General features: G+C 39.0%; 1 protein-coding gene across 2 annotated transcripts in view; it reads right to left on the bottom strand.

Moving 5' to 3' along the window:
- LOC109931556 (protein FAM102A) overlaps positions 1-21,486 on the bottom strand; it is a 100,064-nt gene that overhangs the window by 35,067 nt on the left and 43,511 nt on the right. The window lies entirely within an intron of this gene.

The raw sequence follows: 21,486 nt of genomic DNA, 5'->3' as shown, positions 1-21,486 counted from the left end.
CAAACTGGAATTTTCCCCTTCTATTCATCAAGCCAATTTTTTAAAAAATTGGCAGGTTTTGTTCCACAAATACCACTGAATACCTCCTCCAGCCAAGGCTTTCAGTGTCCGAGGCCTGTTCTGATCAAAGCCCTCTCACCACTCGTCAGTCTAGTGGAAGACTCTCCAATTTCTTTTGTAAGCTCATAACCTCCATTTTAAGCCTTTTCAAAGTATAGCGAAGATTGGGAATACACCTTCAAGGGAGGAAGTGAGAGAGGCTCAGCTTCATTTATAATCTAAGTACAGATGGCAAGACTAGTTCAGGCATGAACTTTAGAAGTTCTGTTTAACATTTCACATTCATAAAAGGGAAGTACATCATTTTGAAAACTGAACACAATGATCTGTCAAATATCTCACGCTGTGTAAGTGGATGATTTTCTTCAGGCGAACCAAAGTAACTTGCTTCTATTTAGTACATTTAACACAGCAAATTATCTTAATTAAAGGAGTGGCAGCAAACAAAATTTATGTAAAGCCATGCAAGGGGGAACATTAGAATGGATGGCCAAAAGCATGATCAAATTAGTAGATTTTAACAAGTATTGTAAAGGAGGAGAGACTGCAAGCCAGAGAAGATTACTAGGGGGAATCACAATTAAAGCCTAGGCAACTGAAGGGCCATCAGTAGTGGAGCAATATGAATTGGGAGCTGTGTAAGTGGCCAGAATTTGAGGGATATAGCGAGTTGCAAGGCTTACACAAGGTTTCAGAGCAGGTCATGGAAGTGTTAAGCCAAGGTGAATATCAATGCTGCAGTTAGGAACATTAGGTCATTTTATAAGCAGCAACATAATTTCGGCAATAAAATTTGAAGAAGATTATTAGGATGAGTTTTGATTACACAGGATACACGATACAGAAAACACCATTTGAGTAACAGGTTCCACACGCTCTCCACTCTTTGGGAAAACAAATTTCAAACTCCCTAATGGATTTCTTGGGAAAGCATTGAGCTAGATGGAACATTGTGGACAGACTCTGGGTTAAGAATCTAAAGTGTCAGTCTGAATCCTGTGGTGTAAATTTAATTTGACTTCTATCCTGGTCACTGGAAGGAACCTGCTCTTTCCATGCTTAATATGGATCCTTAACTCTAAATATAATGTCCCTTCTTAAATAAAGAGCATTGTAGATATTCCGTTTCAAATCTTAGAGATAAGGGCATTTGAAATAATTCTCCACGCTGGTTGTAAACAATATAAAATATCCAATTTTTCAAACTAAAATCAGAAAATTAGGTTGGCTTTCCAACAAGGTCTCGTACTCTATCTACACAAGGTCATTTCATTGTCTACTTACCCTTATTTAGCAAAAATTGGCTTATGCCTACCATGTTTAACTTAAAAAATGAGGTGCAATTAATTTTAGTTGCATTACTGCAGCTCAGAATGAGTGAAGAAACAACTTGATGCTCAGAACTTCACTTAAACGCTCCCAGACTAACTGCAAAGATGTTTCATATTAAATAATTTTGAGGACTTGGGTTTTAAAGGATGTGTGGAAAAATACATTTAAAGTTTTGTGGATAATCCTGGAGTCATTTCTTTTAAAGAGGCAACTTAAAGTTCACACTGGAGAATCTTTTAAGAACAGCTTTCTTGCAATCATATATTTGGTGATAGTTAATTGCTTTGGCTACAGTTGAGACATTTAAAAAAAATTGTGACTGGCTTGGAGAGATTCTGGTTTCATCTGCTAGAAACCAGATGAATTGAAGGAAAGCTTGCGATGAACAAGCTTGCCATCTGATCTCTTCCATTTCTGAAAAGAAAACCTCCACAACAGTGCAGGGTAAAAGATAACAAAAAAAGTGTGGAGCTGGAGGAACACAGCAGGCCAGGCAGTATCAGAGGAACAGGAAAGCTGACGTTTCAGGTCAGGACCCTTCTTCAGCAAAGAAAGTGGTATCTCTGACTCCAGCATCGGCAGTTTTTGCTATCTCAGTGCAGGGTGAAACTGGTTTTGAGGTTTAAAAAAAAAAAAACCAAGGTTGTACTCCCTTAGTAATTTGTATCTGCAACATTACACAGACAACTGTTCATGTTTATGGACTTGACCATACTTGTTAGAACAGATACCAGAACTTCGAGTGCTTTACCCTTTTGCCTTCAAGAACAGCCAATGGCCGGAGTGGTTCTCTTTTCAGAAAACCAATCTCTGCAAAGAAACCAGTTTTCATTTTGTAATGGAGTATGCACATGTTTGGGGAATAAGCATTTATATTTCTACATTACTATCCAGTTATGTTAGCCAGTTATTGCATCTTAATTTTGTTTTGATAATAATCCCATGGCTTTAAGGAATCTGGTTGATAGACCTTTTACCTGATACAGACAAAGATATTTAATTGGTCATCTTAGTTGCTGGAAAAATATTTTCATGTTGCAATTCATGCAGTAGTGGGACTAGAATGACAGTGCACTCCTCCAGCCTGGATCATTATACTTTTTCAATTTCATATGAAAAGCAGATACCTTGCATTAGGGACTGCAGGCACCGGCTCGTGAATCCACTGGTATTAGCTTAATCACTTCAAGTTATTTTATTACAAGTCCAGATTTTCTGTATATTCTAGCTACATGTAGAATTTAAATAACAAATTGTTTGTGTGTAGTGAATTATGCTGTTAATAGACAGAGAAGCTTATCCATGCAAAAATCAAAATGTCAGATCAATCTTATCAAGAGTTTGGCAAACAGAAGACAGAAGCAACAGCAATAGCACAGGTTTTACTACAGCCAGTCGTAGCAGTGGGCAGCAACAGCTAGGACTATTAGGGTCAAGAACAACAAAAGATGCTTCAATCTTTGGAGTCTTTCCATACAATAAGTTACAGGAAAGTGTTAGAACTAAGGGAGCTAGTCCTAAACCATCAGGCAATGCAGCAGTCACAAAGAAAACAGGACAAGGGTGGTCCTTCATTCAAAGCACTCGAGTTCTGAATTTAATCAAGATAAATAGTTTGATCAGACTAAGAACTATAAAATTGAAGCAGTGCACGAGCATTGTGTTATACTTCAGTTGGCAATGCTCTAAGTTAACATGAATGCAAAAACATGAAACATCCTGCTTCACAGCATCAACACCTTTCTTACAGCACAAAATTCACCTTCTGTTCCAAAAGAATTAAACACATCCTGGTGCAATGACTCACAGGCAACAATCTTAACGCAGCATAACAATCGTGTACATTGTGTTGCAGGATTTTGGGAGGTATTCATAGAACACAGTATTCACAGTTAACACATTTAGGATAAAACAAAGGAGTTTAAGTTTCTTACTGATGCAATTCTGGTGATACGTCAGAACCGAGAGACCCAAGAACTGAAGTAAATTCAACCTCAAGCTTCATCAGAATAAAATCAGTCGAGTTGTGGGTGAAGGAGGAAAGAAAGGTTGTGGGGTGACACTGGCTGGTAGTTGTCCTGCTCCTTCAAATATCAAAACTATAAACAAAAATCTGCACTTTTTCATATAACCATAAAGTAGGTGCAACAATATTAAATTTATACAGAGCTTTAGGAGTGGAGACAAATAATTTTCAGCCCTTTAACAGAATTACACAGTGGAAGTGGTATAAAACAATTTTATAGCCAGTGACTCCGAGCAGAAAGCTTGCGATTTTGGGCAAAAATACGCTCAACACAAACTACAAACAAATAAATAATTGAGTTTGCACCAAAACATGTCCTCTGACTACACCGCAGATGACTCAAGCAGCACAGTCTTAAAACTGTAGTAGTGATCTGCTTCATGCTGAGACTACAGCTGTACAGAAATGCAGCTCCAACTGTCTGCATAAACATTGCATTTGGTAAAGAAAACAATGTTTTTTTTTCAAATTAACATGTCTGCACAGTGCTTCCCTCAGCCTTGTGAATAGCTTTGGATACTGAAATCAGATGGAGGTTACATGTAATGTGAGCTTCTGTTTGTGAAGTGGTATTGAGGTCCCTCCGCCATCCCCCACTCTCTTACCCAAAACCCCCACCTCACCCTCTCCACACTGTGCCTAAACCCAACCCAACTCCTGTTCTCACACAGCACAGCCACAGGGAATCAAGACATGCTTGGCTCTGCTCAGCACATGCAGAGTCAACATTTGTAACATATGCCCTTTACATCTGTACAGGTTTACACTTGGAGATAAATCAGTGCTTCTCAAATCTTGTGACCCCATTGAGAGGGTGGAAAATTGTCACCAACCCCTCATTGTGAACTGAAAGGGGAGGTGGGGGGAGGACACCCGAGTGTGTCAGGGGCATTGGGGTGGAACTGCACAGCTGCTGGAGCCCAGAAAGCAGAAATTCTCAGCCTGTGGGAAGCAGAGATAAATTCATACTGTCAGAGCAAACCTTCAGGTTGATTGCATTAAATTTTAAACCATACCTGAGTTACTTTTACATATCAATATGTAAAATTAATTTTTTTAAAAAATTTAACCTCTTTCAAAAATCACCCTTTGAGATGTTAAACACCTCTGCAGAAGGTGGGACTTGAACCCAGGCCTCCCGGTTCTGGGTTAGGGACACTTATGGTTGTTATAAATCAAATCCGTTTGGATTTTGAACACAAACCTCAAATGAGGCTTTCATCAGCATCAGGTGCTGCAAACGACAAACAGCATCCTTAATTTTCTGAAGGGACATTGAAAACTGAGGTACAGTCAAAAATTACAGTAGTGAAGCAATATTTAATAGTGCAAGGGGTGGAAATGACGACTCCTATAATCAACTGTGTCATGGTCACTAACAGTGAACAGCTTTTGATTCCAGATTTATTAACTGAAGTTCATGGCAGAATCTGAATTATAAGAACCATAAGTAATAGGAACAGGCTGTTCAGCCTCTCAAACCTGTTCTGCTATTCAATAGAGTCATGACTAATCCAACACCGAAACGTCAGCCTTTCTGCTCCTATGATGCTGCTTAGCCTGCTGTGTTCATCCAGCTCTGCACCTTGTTGTCTCGACTCCTCATTCATTTTCCTGCCTTTTCCCATTACTCTGGATTCCTCTACAATGTCCCCACAGCGTTTGCTTGGGCCTCTGGATTAACAGAATAGTGCCATTATCACTACACCATCATTGTGCCCCATTAACTGTCCTGACACCACAAACTACACGAACATCCCGACAAAGGAAAATTTCATTTTGCTTCATATCCCCAAGTCTGTCAAAGGCCAGGAACCAAAATTTCCCCTTGCGTAAATCAGAAACATGTAGAGTCTTTGGTCAAGGATACATCTACGGTACACAGATGTATCAGAGCAAGGACGCTGAAATGTTAGAGAAATGTTACAAAAAAAAATCCTCTTCCACCCCACCTCTAAAAACATGTGCCATGCCAAAAACCCACGAGAATGAAAACATTAACAGCATTTCTGAAAAATTTCTGGTTTTAGGGGGTCCCAAAAACCCACACTAACTCATTCTGGAAAGAGAGGAATTTGAAATCTTATGTCTTTCTTACAGCTGTAGATACTTCCTGGCAAACTTTGCTATATTATAAATTCTTGCGTCTTCATTTACAATAGAAGCTGCCTATGTAAATTTGTGACATTGTAATTACACCTACCAATGTGTCTCTGTAATTACACCCTAACACTCCTAGCCTGCTAAATTTGCAAGGGTAATTTCCATTGCAGATGTGTACTCAGGCATTTAGAATTGGAACGCCAAGACAAAAATGCATTAATTTTAAAACAAAAGCCAAGTTAACTCTTTGTAACTTGGTCACAGTATTCCAAGACCTCCACCCCACTGCATCTAAAAGAATGTCTGGTTCTCATCTCATGTGTAACAACATTGAAAGATAATGGAGTATAAGCACAGCTCCTTTTCTCTCTACGGGAAAGCACCAAGACCAAAAGATAGAAAGTGTTATCATTTCCAACCTCATACTCGAGTCTTAGCACAAGACTCATTCTTTAACAAAATACAGCCTTAGAATTTAAAATATTTTCCAAAGTGTTCACACTAAAAGTTTTCTTCCTTTTCAAAGTAAGTTTCAATTTTACAAAAAAAACACTAGTCAGCTTTATGACTGGTTGTTATTCACGGATATTTTATACAAACACCTTGAGACCATAAACAATCCCCATTGCTTACAAGTTGCAAGGAAGGCCATCTACGGAGAGACAGGACCAGTCCCAGCCAAACATTTCTGAAGATTAGCATTGAGGGAGCTGTTCTTTTCAAGGGCAAGCTTTAACATATAGCTCCTGTACTCTGGAATCAATGTGGTATCAACATTTATTTTATTGGATGTTTCATGCAAGAAGAATTCAAAACTAAAATGTACTGTAAGATATATTTTGAAAATTCTGAAACACTAAATACACCTCCCATTCAAACTTATTTGGCAAAAACAATTTTAATACCAATTGAACACATTGCTCCCAAATATAAAAAAAGTTTGTTTTATTCAAGGTTATGTGCCTTTGAGCTATGCAGCATTTTATACAGGTTGAAAAGCAGGAATGGAAAGCAGCCAAAAATGTAATCAGTAGACAGACATGCTGATGACTTTGCACATTACAAAAGGTCAAATTTTCAAAATTTTCTGCAGAAGCAATATAGGTTGTGCTATTTTTAAAAAAGGGCCTGATTACCTTGCAAGTTGTTAAAACAAATGAACCCGATGGTGTTCTCAATGTCAGCCAGGGCAACTGCATCACATCACTTTTACAACTCAAAAGGTTTCTCATCTCTAGACTGCCCCGAGCTAGCTAATCTTCCTCGGCTTATAGCATAGGGATGAACAAAAAAAAACCAAGCTGTCCTTTGGATATGGAGACAGAAAACAAGATTCATACAAGTTGCAATTTTTAATTGGGAAATAACCCAAAAGGACATCAACTGAGACCAGACACAAATTCATGGTGGTAACAGATCCCTTAAACCAGCTCATTCATGAATTAGGGCAAGGCTCAAACACCACCACAATCCAAAAGAAAAATCATGTAAAAATGAGTGGTCAAATCAGAGAAAAAGATTAAGGATGCAGTCTCAATCAAATTCCAGTGCTAAATTTAAAGTTAATTTTTATTATACAAAATCTACTGCTCTTTTTGTCACTATGGTATCAATGTGGTCCCAGTGAAAAGTAGGAAATAAGACGAGAGACTAAAACTGGTGGCCTTACTACCAATCGTGAACGTAGGAAGAACCCACGAGTTTGTCTGAAGAGCTCTTCCTTCCCTAGCCCACCACCTCAATTAGGTCATACAAAATAAAACATTGAATTCAGTGATTCAGAACAATTTTACATTATCATGTGGCTCTGGTGTACAAAGAAGCCTCAATCTCCAACCACCCATTCCAAGCACTGGATGCTCCAGATCCAATTACAGACCAAAATCAGTTTTCACATGACTGACATTGGTGTAGAACTACAACTGTAACTACATTCAACTGGCCAGACTAGATAGTTGTTAGTCTAATGCAAAGTACATCACTCTGATGCTTCCTCATATATTTGATAATCCAGCATTAAGTCACTGCGTTTGATGACGGTTCTGGGTGTCCACTGTCACACACCAGGGTTCTTAGTTTCCTTTTCTGCACTAAATATCCATATCTGTCATGGTTTGTAGAGATGCAGTTTGGTGAACACCATTTGGCTTTTCAAGCTTCACCAGGGTCAAAAGATAAAGTGCACAAATCCAAAGGATTTGAGCAGTAACTTGAAGGTCCTGACTGACACACTGGTTTCCTGCAACTTGCAAAGCATCAGTGTCACAATAAATAGATGAGTGATTTTTGGGAATACGAGTATTGCGGTCTAGGCCATCATTTATTGGCCATTCTTAATTACCCTGGAGAAGGTGGTAGATAGATACTTTCTTGAACTGTTGTAATCTATTTGGCACAGCTACATCAACACCACTGTTAGGGAGAGGTTTCCAGGCTCCTTGCTTTTGTTAGTTCTGTTAGGAAGGGTTTAAATTAACTCAGCGGGAGTTTGAGAAGCAGGAAGAAAATATTAGAAAGTAATACCAGGGTGCTCAAAATGTTAGGAGAGGCAGATACACTAAATTACAGAACAATAATTAAAAGATGGAGCTGGAGTAAGGAGAAAGTAATGAAGATTAAAATCAGGGTTGTACTGCAAGAATGTGAACGTATAGAGTATAGTTAACACGACCAGGGAGATACAGGCACAGATTGCTATGTGGGGTGATAATATTGTGGCGATAATGCCGATCTGGCTTAAGGAAGGGCCAATGTGTGTTAATTATTCCTGGTTACAAGCTATTCAGAAAAGATAGGAAAGAGAATAAAAGGAATAGTATCATTTTAGGTAAGGAAAGCATTGCAGTACTGGAAAGTCAGGATATTTCATAAGGTTCAAAGACAAAATCAAATTTTGCTACAGCTAAGGAACAAGAGAAGCACGATTATATTGGTGTTATCTAGAGATAACTGACTAGTAGGAAAGATTCAAAGAAATTACACAATAGTGTAAACATCATACAGCAGCAATAATGGGGCCTTTAAATTACCTGAATATCAATTGGGAAAAATGGTAGCGTAAGGGGCAGCATGGGGTAAGTGTTCCTGGATTGTATTCAGGAGAATTTCCTGCAGCAGGACATGTCCAGTCCAACAAGAAACGAGGCACTGCTGGACTTGGTTTTTGACAATGAGGTGGGCCAAGTAGATCAAGTGACAGTGAGGTAATATGTAGTATGGTGATCATTGAATCAAAACATTTAGATTATGGAAAATTACATTGGTCAATCCAGAATAAGAACAAACAACTGGCAGAGAGCAGGCTTCAAGAGAGTAGGCTTCAAGAGAGTAAGAACAGAGCCATCAAGACTGGAACCAAAAAGGTTGGATGCAGAAACAATAGGCAACCTTCAAAGAGAATATTAGAAAAGAGATATTTCCTTTAAAATTGAAAAGGTAAGGTGAAACAATTGGAGCTCCCTGATTACAAAGGAAATAATTTTAAGAAAAAAAAAGTGTGCTCAAGAGGGGTGTCAGGCAGTAAACGCAAATGGAGACCAAGCAGAATACAGGAGGGAGGTGAAAAAGCAAATACAGAAAGCAAAGAGAGAGTATGGAAAGACTGGTAGCTAACAAAGGAAACCCCAAAGTCATCTATATGCACATCAACAGTAAAACAGACGTAAATCAAGTAGGGCCAATTAGATTTAAAAAGGAATTTACATAGAGGCAAAAAGGCATGACTGAAGTATCACATGAATACTTTGCATTTCACTTACAAGGCAGATGATGCACGGCCATAGAAACAGAGGAGGAAACTAGGCCACAAGGTGGTTTAAAGTTGATGGTACTGGATTAGCGGTCAGTATTTAAACTTGATAAGGCACCAGGACTGGATGAGATGCATCCTAGGATACATTCAGATGAGCTGACAAGCTTTAAATTATCCATGGATTCAGAACTGGTGCTGGACGATTGGCGAATTACAAACATAAATGTGCTTATTCAATAAAAGGTTGTAAAGATTAATCCAGCAATTGCAAACCAGTCAGTTTAGCTTTAATGGTGAGGAAACACCTCAAAACAGTTACTTGATGTAATTATTAATTACAGAAAAATGTGGGCTGATTCAGAACAATCAGCATGGATTGTTAAGGGGTATCATGTCTGTCTAATTTGCTGAAATTTTTTGAAGAGGTAACAAAGTTGATGAAGAAAAGGCAGTTAACATTTTGGACTTTTTTTGATGATTTGCACATGAAACATTTGAGGTGGGTAAATGGAGTTTGGTATTGGGATGGGTGGTACTGGTAATGGGCTGATAGCGACATGATTGTGTAAAACACAGAAGTTTAGATAATATTGTACAGGAGTGGTTCACAAACTGTAGATCATGACCACAGAAACAGCAAATGGGATTTCAAGTTCCTCCAACATTGAATCTTCACCCACACCAGCATTAAGACTAAAGTGGCACCCCCAGAACTATGCTCATCTTGCTCTCTCTCCAGGTCATGAACTGCCTGCAGCTGATTCACTAAAATGTCTGTTACTAGATGGGTGCTCTAGATACTACGCTAAAGCAGCTGGAAAAGGTGGCAGAAATAATTTTCAAAAAGTGGAGAGGAAAATAAATGCAGAACACAAAAAACTTCTTTCAGAGCTGTACTAACGGCATGAGAGTAAACTGAAAAATGAAGAGGCTCATTTAGCCCACGAGTGGTCACAGGGCTTTTTTGCATCTGCTGCTGTGGCATCTGCAAGCTGGATACATAACTAATACATTTGAACAGTGTCTTTCACATTCTCAGGATGTGATAAGTACTTTACGGTTTGAAGTGCAGTCACTCATGATTTGCAGGCAAATACGAGGGCCAGTTTGCACACAGCAAGGCTACAGCAAATGAGATGGCAGCTCTGAGCTTTAGTAATGGTTAGCATTATTAAACGTAAAACTGTCACTGCCTGAGGTACAACAGTTGTTTTGTTACTTCCAGTTCTGGTAGATTTGGATAGGCCCAGAAATAATTTTTTTTTTTTTTTTTTTTTTTTTTTAAAAGTACAGAAAACAGCCTGAAGTGCTGAGAGCAAAATTGTTTTCATCTTATGAAAATGTGACAGTAGTCCCTCCGGGAATATTTGTGTAGGACAATAGGGGAACTAAGACGATAGAGGTTTCCAAAGTGGTTTAAACAAAATGCAGAAAAAAGTAAAACATCTAATAGAAATAAGAAAACACAACTTAGAGCCAATTGGTTCTTTCCAGCAAGCAAGGTTGAATACCAGAGCTCATAGCGCACACCATTAATCCACTTAGAATTTAAGATCCAGATTAACAAACAACTAAGAATACGTTTTTGAGCTGGTCACAGGTGACAAGACTTTTGCTTACTGTCATATGATTCTATTGCAACAGCATCCTTTGGTAATTGTCTTGTTTATATATACAGTAGTTTTAACAGTTTAAATGAAAGGCATGACATTTTTAAAAATAGCAACCCTGTTCCAAAAGTCTTATTGGGTGACTTGAAACATTTTCATCTCTCTTCCTCTCCACATATACTACAGACCAGCTGAGCTTCTCCAGCATTTTTTTGTAAATCAAAGCAAACCTCAAGACTTGCTGTGCCATTGCAAAGTTTTATGGAGAACTAACAGCACAAAAACAGGCCATTCAGCCCAACTGATTCATGGTGCTTCTACTCTCCACAAAACTCCTCCCCACCTTGCCCTTTATCTTGCTATTCCCTTCCCCTTCATTTATACATCTGTTCCAACCACACCACATGGTGCAAGTTGCATTCTTGTCACTAACTACGAAAAGAAATTTCTCAAATTATTTATTTGATCTAATCATTTACAGCAACCATACATTTGGATGCTATGTTGGGGTCCAAAAGCATGTTGAGATTACAAGATCTGTACGAGTGATCCAGAAACAGCAGATTTGATCCTAAACTTTCAAATCATTTTGATAATGTGTACTTTTTTTTTTTAAAAATCCTCAGTTTGTTCTCTCTCATCCGTTTCCTGCTTGTACTAGCAGACTTCCAGTATCTTGACGCCTGATCCCAGATTGTGTCGGTGAGCTTAGTGACCTTGTCAGGCATTGGAACGAAGCCCAACACTGTCGTCAACCAATATTTGTCACAAACAAAGTCAGGTCGACAGCAATCAGCAATGGAAACCAATAATGAAGGGATACTCATTGCAAAGTTTGTTTTTTGATATGTATTATACATTCTTGCTACCCTGTGCAATGCAACTTAAAACTCTTTGTTCATGGATTACAAATTCATAGCTGGATAACAGCATTTTTATTTGGTGGCAAGGGGAAGGAAGAACATGGAACCATGGAAATTGAAAAGATGGAATCTTCTCCAATGAAAGACAACTTGTTTTAGCCATTGGGTCAAATAATGAGCAGACAAGAGCAAAGTGCTGCATGCTGATGATATTCACTTTCCAATCACAAATATATTAACAAAAAAGTACATTACTCCACATAGGCTGAAGCTAGGCTTATAAAGATACACCATTCTTTGTTTCTAAATCAAATGTTAAGCAAACAGATTGGCACTAGTATTAATGCCACTACCTGCATGGTATCATATTGCAATTCAGTTTATTTTTGCCTTTGAATCACAGAATGGTCACAGCACTAATGGTCATTTGGTCCATCATGTTTGCGCTGGTTTTCCAGAACAGCACAATTAACAGAGTGCATTCCACTACAGAACCAAAGAATAGATCAGGGATGTTTTGTAGAGGCAACACTGCTGCAGAGGCAAAGCACAATAGTCCACGATTTATTTCACAAATAGATGAATTTATAGAAACTTTCACTTTAAAAACACACAAAAAGAAACACTAAACGTTCTACATGAAACATGGGACAGAAAACAATCATACGCTAGGGGATTTAAACAAAGTGCTTGAAGGTTATGAGAACAATCACAGTTTGCTTTTAACTTGAAACCAATAGTTGGTAACAGTTGTTTAAGTGCCATTAGTGTTCAAGGAGCATTCCACCCTTGAAAAACAGGTAGATTTCAATCCACTTCACAGAGAGAGGAATGTTAGGTCGCACACTATTTTCAGAACGCGACCTCTGCAAAACTGACATTCCTCCCAAAAGTACATGACTTTTATTTCAAAAGATAACTACTCAAAACTGCAGCTACACAGTCTTGTATACATAGGTTCAGGTTTCATTGTCTAAAGACAACTTTTAGGAACAATGGATTTATGCATGTTTTATAAATCACAGTGCAGCGAAGATCTTGAATTAGGATATGCAGAATTTCACCTCAACAACTGCACGTCAATTCTAGCAGGGAGCATAAATCAAAATACATTATTACTATGCCCAAACAAATAGTTAAACTGAAAAAATCCCCTTATTTTCACAGCGTTCTGATGCACCATACGTAAATGAACACATGGCTTTTCATAATTTGCTTAAACCAACACCTCCACAAAAACTGATGCATCTAAACAATTTCAAGTACAAGGCAAAACCCTATAGGGTGCCAAAATAAAGCAGAAAATGCATGAAAAATTCAGGTCTGGCAGCATCTGCAGAAAGAGAAACAGAGTTAATGTTAAGTCTCATATACTCTTCTTCACAACAATTTCAAAATGTTCCAGCTATGTTTTATTCCCTTGTGTGAAACCCAAATTAATCTAGTGTTAATTATGAAATCAACTGCACCAAAACAGCCACCTCTACCCTCAACTTCCAATGGAATCACTCACCATACCTACCTAGGCTGCCTGCTGGAACTTGAAGCACTGGCAAAAAGCAAGTTATAAAAGAAAAACCCTCATCCACACAGTTACTAGTTCAGCTGAGTGGCCAAGACAGAGACAGCAAGGCAGTCTCAGGATCAATTCCAAGTTCACATGTTAAAAATGATGTGCAGCCAAGGTAGTATGAGGGGGATTCCAGCACTTATAGACTGACAAAAAGATTAGTAAGATTAGCCAGTGTTCCCACTACTGATCGCCAGATGATGAAATTGCATGCAAGGTCAAGATTGGGCTTTGACCATCCCTGTGGTTAAGATACACCTCATGGCTTCATTCTTGAAGACACTTCAACGAGGAACTAATGTCTTCAGAGGAGATAAGGAAGAGACAAAGCTCACATGAAATGCACTAGGGGAAGCAGAGAAAATAAACAATTCATTTTGGATTTACCAAGTACTCTTAAACAAAAAGAACTTTAGTGATGCATTGCACTGGTCAGAGGAGAGTAAAGAAAAACATTGTGCTGAAGGGAGATCATGGTACAAAGACCAGAAAAATTGCCTTCTGTAACAGGAGTACAACAGCAAAAGAAAGCAATGAGAAATAGTCTACAATTAAAAATTGAGCACATTCATTTTCCACCTCCAAGAACCCTTCATTGTGGGATGTGTAAAACTTTGAAACAAGAGTGCAGAAAGGATGTCTCAAGTATGCAATAAAATAATTGTAATATTTTCTTCCAAATGAGGAATAAATTAGCCTAGGTTAATTCACCTTTCTTCTAATACTGGCAACATTTGCTCAGAGAGACATTGCATTATGACTGGAAATCTGAACTTAGCAAATTGCAATTAAAAACCACATCCTGGTAAACAGCAATGTCGACTTGCAACAAAACAAAATTAGGTGGAAAAGATTTTGCATAAATTGGATAATGGAAAGGAAGACCTTCAAAAGGAGCACAGACCATGTCTTTATAAATGTGTCAGACATGGGAGATGGTGGTATAATGGTAAAGTCACAAGTCACATAATCCAAGAGGTCTGTGCACACTGGTTCAAATCCCACCATGGCAGCCAGTAGAATTTAAATTGAATTAAAATCTGGAAATGAAGGCTAATGGCAACCATGAAACACACCGGATTTTATGAAAACCAAAATCTGGTTTTGACAGGGGAGGAAATCTGTTGTCTTACTTTACATACAATGCCAGACCCACAGCAATGTGTTTAGCCCATTTCAAAGGCTGCTAAGAGCCAGAGAACCAAATCAGTTCAAGGGTGATTAGAGAAGGGCAGTCACTAACATTAATAAAGTTAGGAATCAAATTAAATTGGAACAGTCTTCTGAAACAGATCTAAAATCTGTGTTTACATAAAAATTCAAATAACGTACCAGCTATCAGCGCAGAAAAAGGAAACCTGAAATTAGCAGTTGCCAAAACATTATCTCTAACGTTTCTTTAAACAACAGCTCTTTGTATCTGATTGAATAATGGAGGAAATTCTAGAAAGTAAACTTAAAACTGAAGACACAAAGGATATTTTACTGGGTTACTGGGCTGAAATAAGAAATTTATTTCATCATCATCCTTGCGGCATTCAAACCAACTGCAAAAAACCTTAGAAAAGGAAGGAAAGTAGTAGGATTTTTAAAGAAACATTTGTGGTTTAGTCAAAGGTGCTTCAAACAAGCATAGTTTTAACAAGGTTTCTGATGTCAAATGCATTTAAACACTCAGATTAAGTGTGAATTTAGATTAGACAGACCGCAAGATCCTTTCATCTGGTAAAAGGATCAAGACTGATTATACAGAATGTGGTCCCAGAATACAAGAATTGCTTTAATTGAGACACGGACAGACAAGCTGGGACCCCACTATATGCATCCTTATGATCCAATAAGAACTCAATTTGCATCAGCTGCCTCAGACTCCAAACAGGTTACATAGGATCAAACCCTCCTCGAGCAGGCTGTAACATTGCCATGATCTTATTCTTATCCAACCATATACAAAAACAAAAAAAAAGTTGTGAAGTAATGTCTTGCATGCTATAAGGTAGGCTGGATACAGAGGCTGTAATGGGCACAAAGAAATATTTGAAATTATATTGTGCCTTTCAAAATCTCAGGATCTCCAAAGCACATTTCATCCATTCGAGTACTTCTAACATTTCACCACACTTTTGTACAAAATGCAGCAGCCAATTTGAGTGCAGCAAGGTCCCACAAACAGATTATCTCAACATCATGTTGCTGTTTTAGTGATGTTGAGATAATTTGTTTTGGTGATGTTCGTTGGGGGAATGAATTTGAGCAAAGTTAAAATTGGTGAAACAGTCCTGCTTTTATTTGAAATAGAGGCACAAGATCTCTTCCCCTCTTTGGTGGATGTAGTTGGGAGTTCCATTGAGCATCTCATCTAGAAGTAGAGACTTTTGTTTTTGAGAAGTGTGCATTAGCTTAAAACACAACTTTTTAAATAGTTCACCATTAAAAAACTGAACCTGTTCAAACATATTTCTCTCAGTGGAATTTGACTCAGTCTGGCCTGAATAATCAGCATTCAAATCTGTTAATTTCTGATGGTTCTTCTGCTGGGGTGACTGAACAGTTTAGTTTTGGTGGTCAGGACAGGAGAATTTAAAAAAAAAAAGTTTGAAGATCTGAAATAGATTGCCTGTAAAAGCATAGGGCATAATCTTCAGAAGCAGGCTGGATGTATATATTTGAAAAGCAGAAAATCTGATGACAAGCACCGGAGTGGGATTTAACTGGAGAGCACAAACAAAGAGCTGGCATAGTGTTGGTGGACTAAATGGCCTGCTTTTTGTGCTGTATCATTCTATGTCGCACAAGGGGTTTTGACAAATCTGAACATGTCAGTTAAAATGAAAACTGGAGAGTTTTGGACAGGAGTGTGTCTCATCTAAAAGACCTACATCAAGTACGTTATATTTAGTATTTCCAATCTGAAGAGACCAGCATGAACCTAAAAGGGGTCTGAGCTCACTAGCATGTGACATTAAATCATACAATGGACTGACAGCTCTAACTTTGCCAGAATCAAATATCTGCATTCTGATGTAGCCAAGCAATCTATTGGCACTGACTAGCACCTCACTGAAAAGCATCCCACCGTATGTAAACACACAATTTCTAACATGGACCATGGGCATAAAATTCTGGCCAATTCAGTTGTTAAAAAAAAATCAAGCCAGTGGAGTGCATCTCACTAGAGAACCAATGTACCACATGTCATATGGTCAACTTTTTTTTTTAAAACCAAAAGGAAAAGCAAAATGTTTAAATAACTCACAAATGGAATGTGATTCTATTGTGCAAGCCACTGAAAACACGAACAATGTTTTTGGGGGTAGGTGAAAGAGAGAGGAAGAGTGTGAGAATGTGAGGGGCATTAGAAGTTTTGAAAACACCAACAGGAAAACAATGCGCAAGAGATTATAAAATGTCATCTGTAGCACACCGCAAAAAAGAGTCAACTTGAAAGGCACTTCTGCACCATTTGAAACTAATTTGTGCTACAGACAGATCACATTTCAAGCAAAACCAATGATTTTTAATAGGAAATCATTCCCATTCCTTGTCTGAACGATTTGAAAGGCTTCATTCGGTCACTAAAATGTGGGGTACAAACAGGTTAAACTGTGACACTAAAATATAGAGAATTGAAAGGCAGATTGATGTTTGGCAGCTTTAGTGCTTACATAAATTACAATTGCACTTGAACTAATTTTCATGTAAAACCTGGCCCATTGTTCAGAAAAATTGAAGCGAAAAGTTGCCATGCAGCTATTTGGAAGATAGTAAACAGGAAAATCAAAAATGAGTGACACTCATGAAAGGAAGTCACCAACACCTCTCCTGTTACTAAGCAATCATGTCAAGCTTGGACAATCAGCAAGAAAACAGGAAGAGTCAAGCGCAATACAATATTTGCTCCAAGCCAACTCCATGTCCAATAGCGTGCACAAATCACTAGGGCTGGGAGCCAAATAAATGCTTTCCCCTCACTCAAGAATAGGAAGTCAATTAAACTGGAATATTCCAGCCTAAAAAGGTCACTAAACCAGCTACAAACAAGTTCCTCCTTATTTCCATACAGATTACTGGACCAACTATAGGAACAATAAACTTACATTCAAAACAGCCCCTTTCACAACTTCAGGATGTCCCAGTGCACTATGCAGCTAACCAAGTACATTGTGCTGTTTAGGTACTATTGTAATGCAGGAAGCATGGCTGGCAATTTGAACAAAGCAAGGTTGCTTAAACAGCAACGTAACAATGGCCAGACCATCTGCTTTAGTCCTCAACCTGACACGACTGTGTGGGGAGCTCAAAATGTTACTGAAGATGACAGCTTGCAGAGTTCCTGCGGCATAGTGGTAGTGTCCCTACTTGTAGGCCAGAAGACATGGTTTCAAGCCTCACCTTCTCCAGAGTTATTTCTGAATCTTAATACTTGTCAGGACACCAAGAAGCACTTCTGCACATCACTTTGAAATAGCATCACAGGCGCTTGCACATTCACTTGAGAAACCATGTGAGTCAGTGGTTCAGCTACTCATTTGAAAGGCAGCACTGTCAACAACTGACCCCTTGGTACTTCATTGAAGTACAGACAGAAAAAGTTTAAAAATCCCATTTCTTTTCACATTTTGCAATTCAGATTTTAACCATACTTCAAAGTTTATTTACATTTTACATTGAAAGTGGCATCTGCAATAGTCCAATCTCCAAGAGATGCAAGATGTACACGTGGAAACGACAGAATGTTTCATCTAGAATACCTTTGTCACTATTGCCTAACAGATAGAAAACAATAAATGTCAACACTATCTTTCAGCCCCCGCCCCCTCAGTGAAATAGCATCACAGAATTCTTTTTCATGCAGGATATAGGTGAATCATGTAAACTAGCAAAGCTCCAGAATCAAACAAGAGCACATCATCATTATCAAATCCAGTCATCACACAAGGACAGAGCTGTTATGGTTTCCCGCAAACAAGCAGCAAGCCTGCTTTCAGATGTTTAAAGTACGAAGTGCCAAATGAGGCAACAAAGCACAGCTGGTAATAGGTAACACACTCGTACCAGTGAACTTCTGGTACCAGAAATGCATTGCAGTCAGAAATTAATAATAGAATAAAGTGGAATTAAAAATGTGTCAGTCCCAGACCCCAAATACAGGCAAGCAGCACAGGTTGAAATTCTGTACAAATGCAGTGCAGAAGGCTGTTAGTCCATTGCATCAGAGTGTTTCCTGGAATGTTGAAGTCTTCAGAAACAGACTATTTTCTCTGGGGCTGTTGGACAACATGACATGACTGTGCAGGAGTGCACCTGCTCACCAATGAATGTGTAGAACACCAATCTAGATAACTAGATCATTCATGTCACATGAGATCCTACATAACATGCACCAGAAGTTTAAAAAAATCGCACAACTTAGCTGTAACAGAAATTAAAATCAGGCAAAAAGCAAAATACTACAGATGCTAGAAATCAAAGAGACTGCTGGAGAAATTCAACAGGTTTGGCAGCATTTGTGGAGAGAAACAGTTAATGTTTAGAGGCCAGAATGACTCTTGAAGTCATACTGGTTCAAAATGTTAACTTTCCCTCTTCACAGATGCTGCCAAACCTGAGTTTCTCCAATTAATTAGGTGCCCTATGGTTCTTCATATTTTAATCTACCAGTCACCTACAAGGAATCAGGTTGGATGTACACAGAAAAAGCAGATTTATTTCGAAATGCAAGATGCCAACCATCTGGATTTATTCTGTTTATTCTACCAGATTAAATTTAAGTACATAGGCAACAGCAAAACATTGAACTGAATAATTACAGAAATAAATGATGGGAAACTGAAAAACAGCCAGGAGCAAAGATCTGCAACATAAAAAATGCTGGGTTTCAACAGACACTGAACACCACCTGGTACCTCTTCCACATGTTCACATATGCCAGAACAGCAGTATCACATCCAATCTGAGCTAGTTTCATAATCTCCACAGATGCACTGGTTGATCTTTAAAACTTGGAATGGGAAATAGCACAGGATAATTTTTGTTACCCTATTTTGCCCCAGCTAAAAATCAGACAACACAGAGCAATTTGAACCCAAGTCTCCTGCTCAGTGTGTTAAGTAATGCACGCTAGACGTGACAATGGCCCATTTCTTGACTGGTGGTGGAACCACAAATATACAGCTTTGCATATTTTTAAATAAATATTCACATTAACAAAAACAAGGTAAAATCTTTGAAGTTCCTAGTATTTATGTCAATTGAAATTTCTGCTCCTTATCCAAAAAGCAGGTCCACAAAATGGCACAGACTGGCTCAAAGTTAACAAATGGCAGACAAGTTCAACCACACACGTGAAGCAAGATGGAGATAATGTCAAAAAACCCTAAATCACTATCTAGAACATTTTGGAGGTTAAGGTTATGCAGTTCATCTGACTGAAACAGGCCACCATGGTGGGGCAAGGAAGAGACAGACGAGTTCCTAGGCTAACCTATATTCCAGAGAATGCAAAACAGATTTCCATCTGGCTTCAACAATTATCTAAATAATCACATTCTAGAAACAATAATAAAATAATCCCACTATTAGCTCACTGACAGCTAGCTACCATCAAATTTTACTCCCGAAGTACTGAAGAGTTGATTACATCATTAATATTCAACCATACTGAGAATTATCTATCCAAAATTGGCATGATCTGATGTGATGCTGCAGTCGAAACACAACGCACAATTGGTTGTTCAATGGTTAAAAGGAAATAAAACCTATTCTGGGTTTCAAAACTGAATGAAAAGCCATTTTAAGAATAATTTCAAAAGAAAGTTATTGCCTGTTTTAAGGTTTCAGCTCTGAAACCACTCGCCTTGAAACTTTAAGTGACACATGCAGCATAAACCTGCAGGGAAATATAAAAAAGGGATGAGTAAGCCATTCAGTCCTTTGAGCCTGCTGCTCCATTCGATACAAGGGACCTAAGGGGTAGCGTTTACACAGAGGGTTGACAGTGTATGGAATGAGCTGCCAGAGGAAGTAGAGGAGGCTGGTACAATTACAACATTTAAAAGGCATCTAGATGGGTCTATGAATAAGGAGGGTTTAAGAGGGATATGAGCCAAATGGTGGCAACTAGGACTAGATTTAGGATATCTTGTTGGCATGGATGAGTAAGACTGAAGGGTCTGCTTCTGTGCTGTACAGCCCTGACTTTATCACAGCTGATTCTTCAAATCAATAGATAGTAGGAACTGCAGATGCTGGAGAATCTGAGATACCAAGGTGTAGAGCTGGACGAACACAACAGGCCAAGCAGCATCAGAGGAGCAGGAAAGCTGACGTTTCGGGCCTAGACCCTTCTTCAGAAATGGGGGAGGGGATGGGGGTTCTGAAAAAAATAGGGAGGGGGGAGGCGGAGAGAAGATGGATACAGGAGAAGATAGGTGGAGAGGAGACAGACAGGTCAAAGAGGTGGGGATGGAGCCAGTAAAAGGTGAGTGTAGGTGGGGAGTTAGGTCAGTCCAGGGAGGACGGACAGGTCAAGGGGGCGGGATGAGGTTAGTAAGTAGGAGATGGGGGTGGGGCTTGAGGTGGAAGGAGGGACAGGTTAGGGAGATGGGGACAAGCTGGGCTGGTTTTGGGATGCGGTAGGGGGAGGGGAGATTTTGAAGCTTGTGAAGTCCACAAGCTTCTCCTCTCAGTCTCCTCCTCTGTCCTAAATGGCCCTATTTCCCTAAACTGACACCTGGATCTGAAATTCCCAGTCAGCGGAAACATCCTTCCTGCATTTAGTCTGTCTAGTCCTGTTGGAATTTCATAGGTTTCCAAGAGATTTCCCCTCATTCTTCTAAACCCTAGTGAATATAGTCCTAAACAATCCAGTCTCTTTCAAACATCAGCCCTGTCATCCCAGCAATCAGGTCTGGTAAACCCTCATTTACACATCCCTCGTGGCCAGAAAACCCTTCCACAGAAAAAGGAGACCAAGTGCACACACAACTCCAGGGTATGGTCTCACCAAGGCCCTGTTTACAGCAAGACATCTCTGCTGCTGTACTCTAGCCCTCATGATATCAAAATGGCTTCACATTTGTCTTCGAATCAGAGATAGTAGGAACTGCAGATGCTGGAGAATCCGAGACAACAAGGTGCAAGGCTGGATGAACACAGCAGGCCAAGCAGCA

Source organism: Rhincodon typus, chromosome 28 (genome assembly GCF_021869965.1).
Source record: "Rhincodon typus isolate 14 chromosome 28, sRhiTyp1.1, whole genome shotgun sequence".
NCBI lineage: Eukaryota > Metazoa > Chordata > Chondrichthyes > Orectolobiformes > Rhincodontidae > Rhincodon > Rhincodon typus.
Note: the sequence above shows the minus strand (reverse complement) of the source record. Positions and strands in the feature narration are given on the sequence as shown.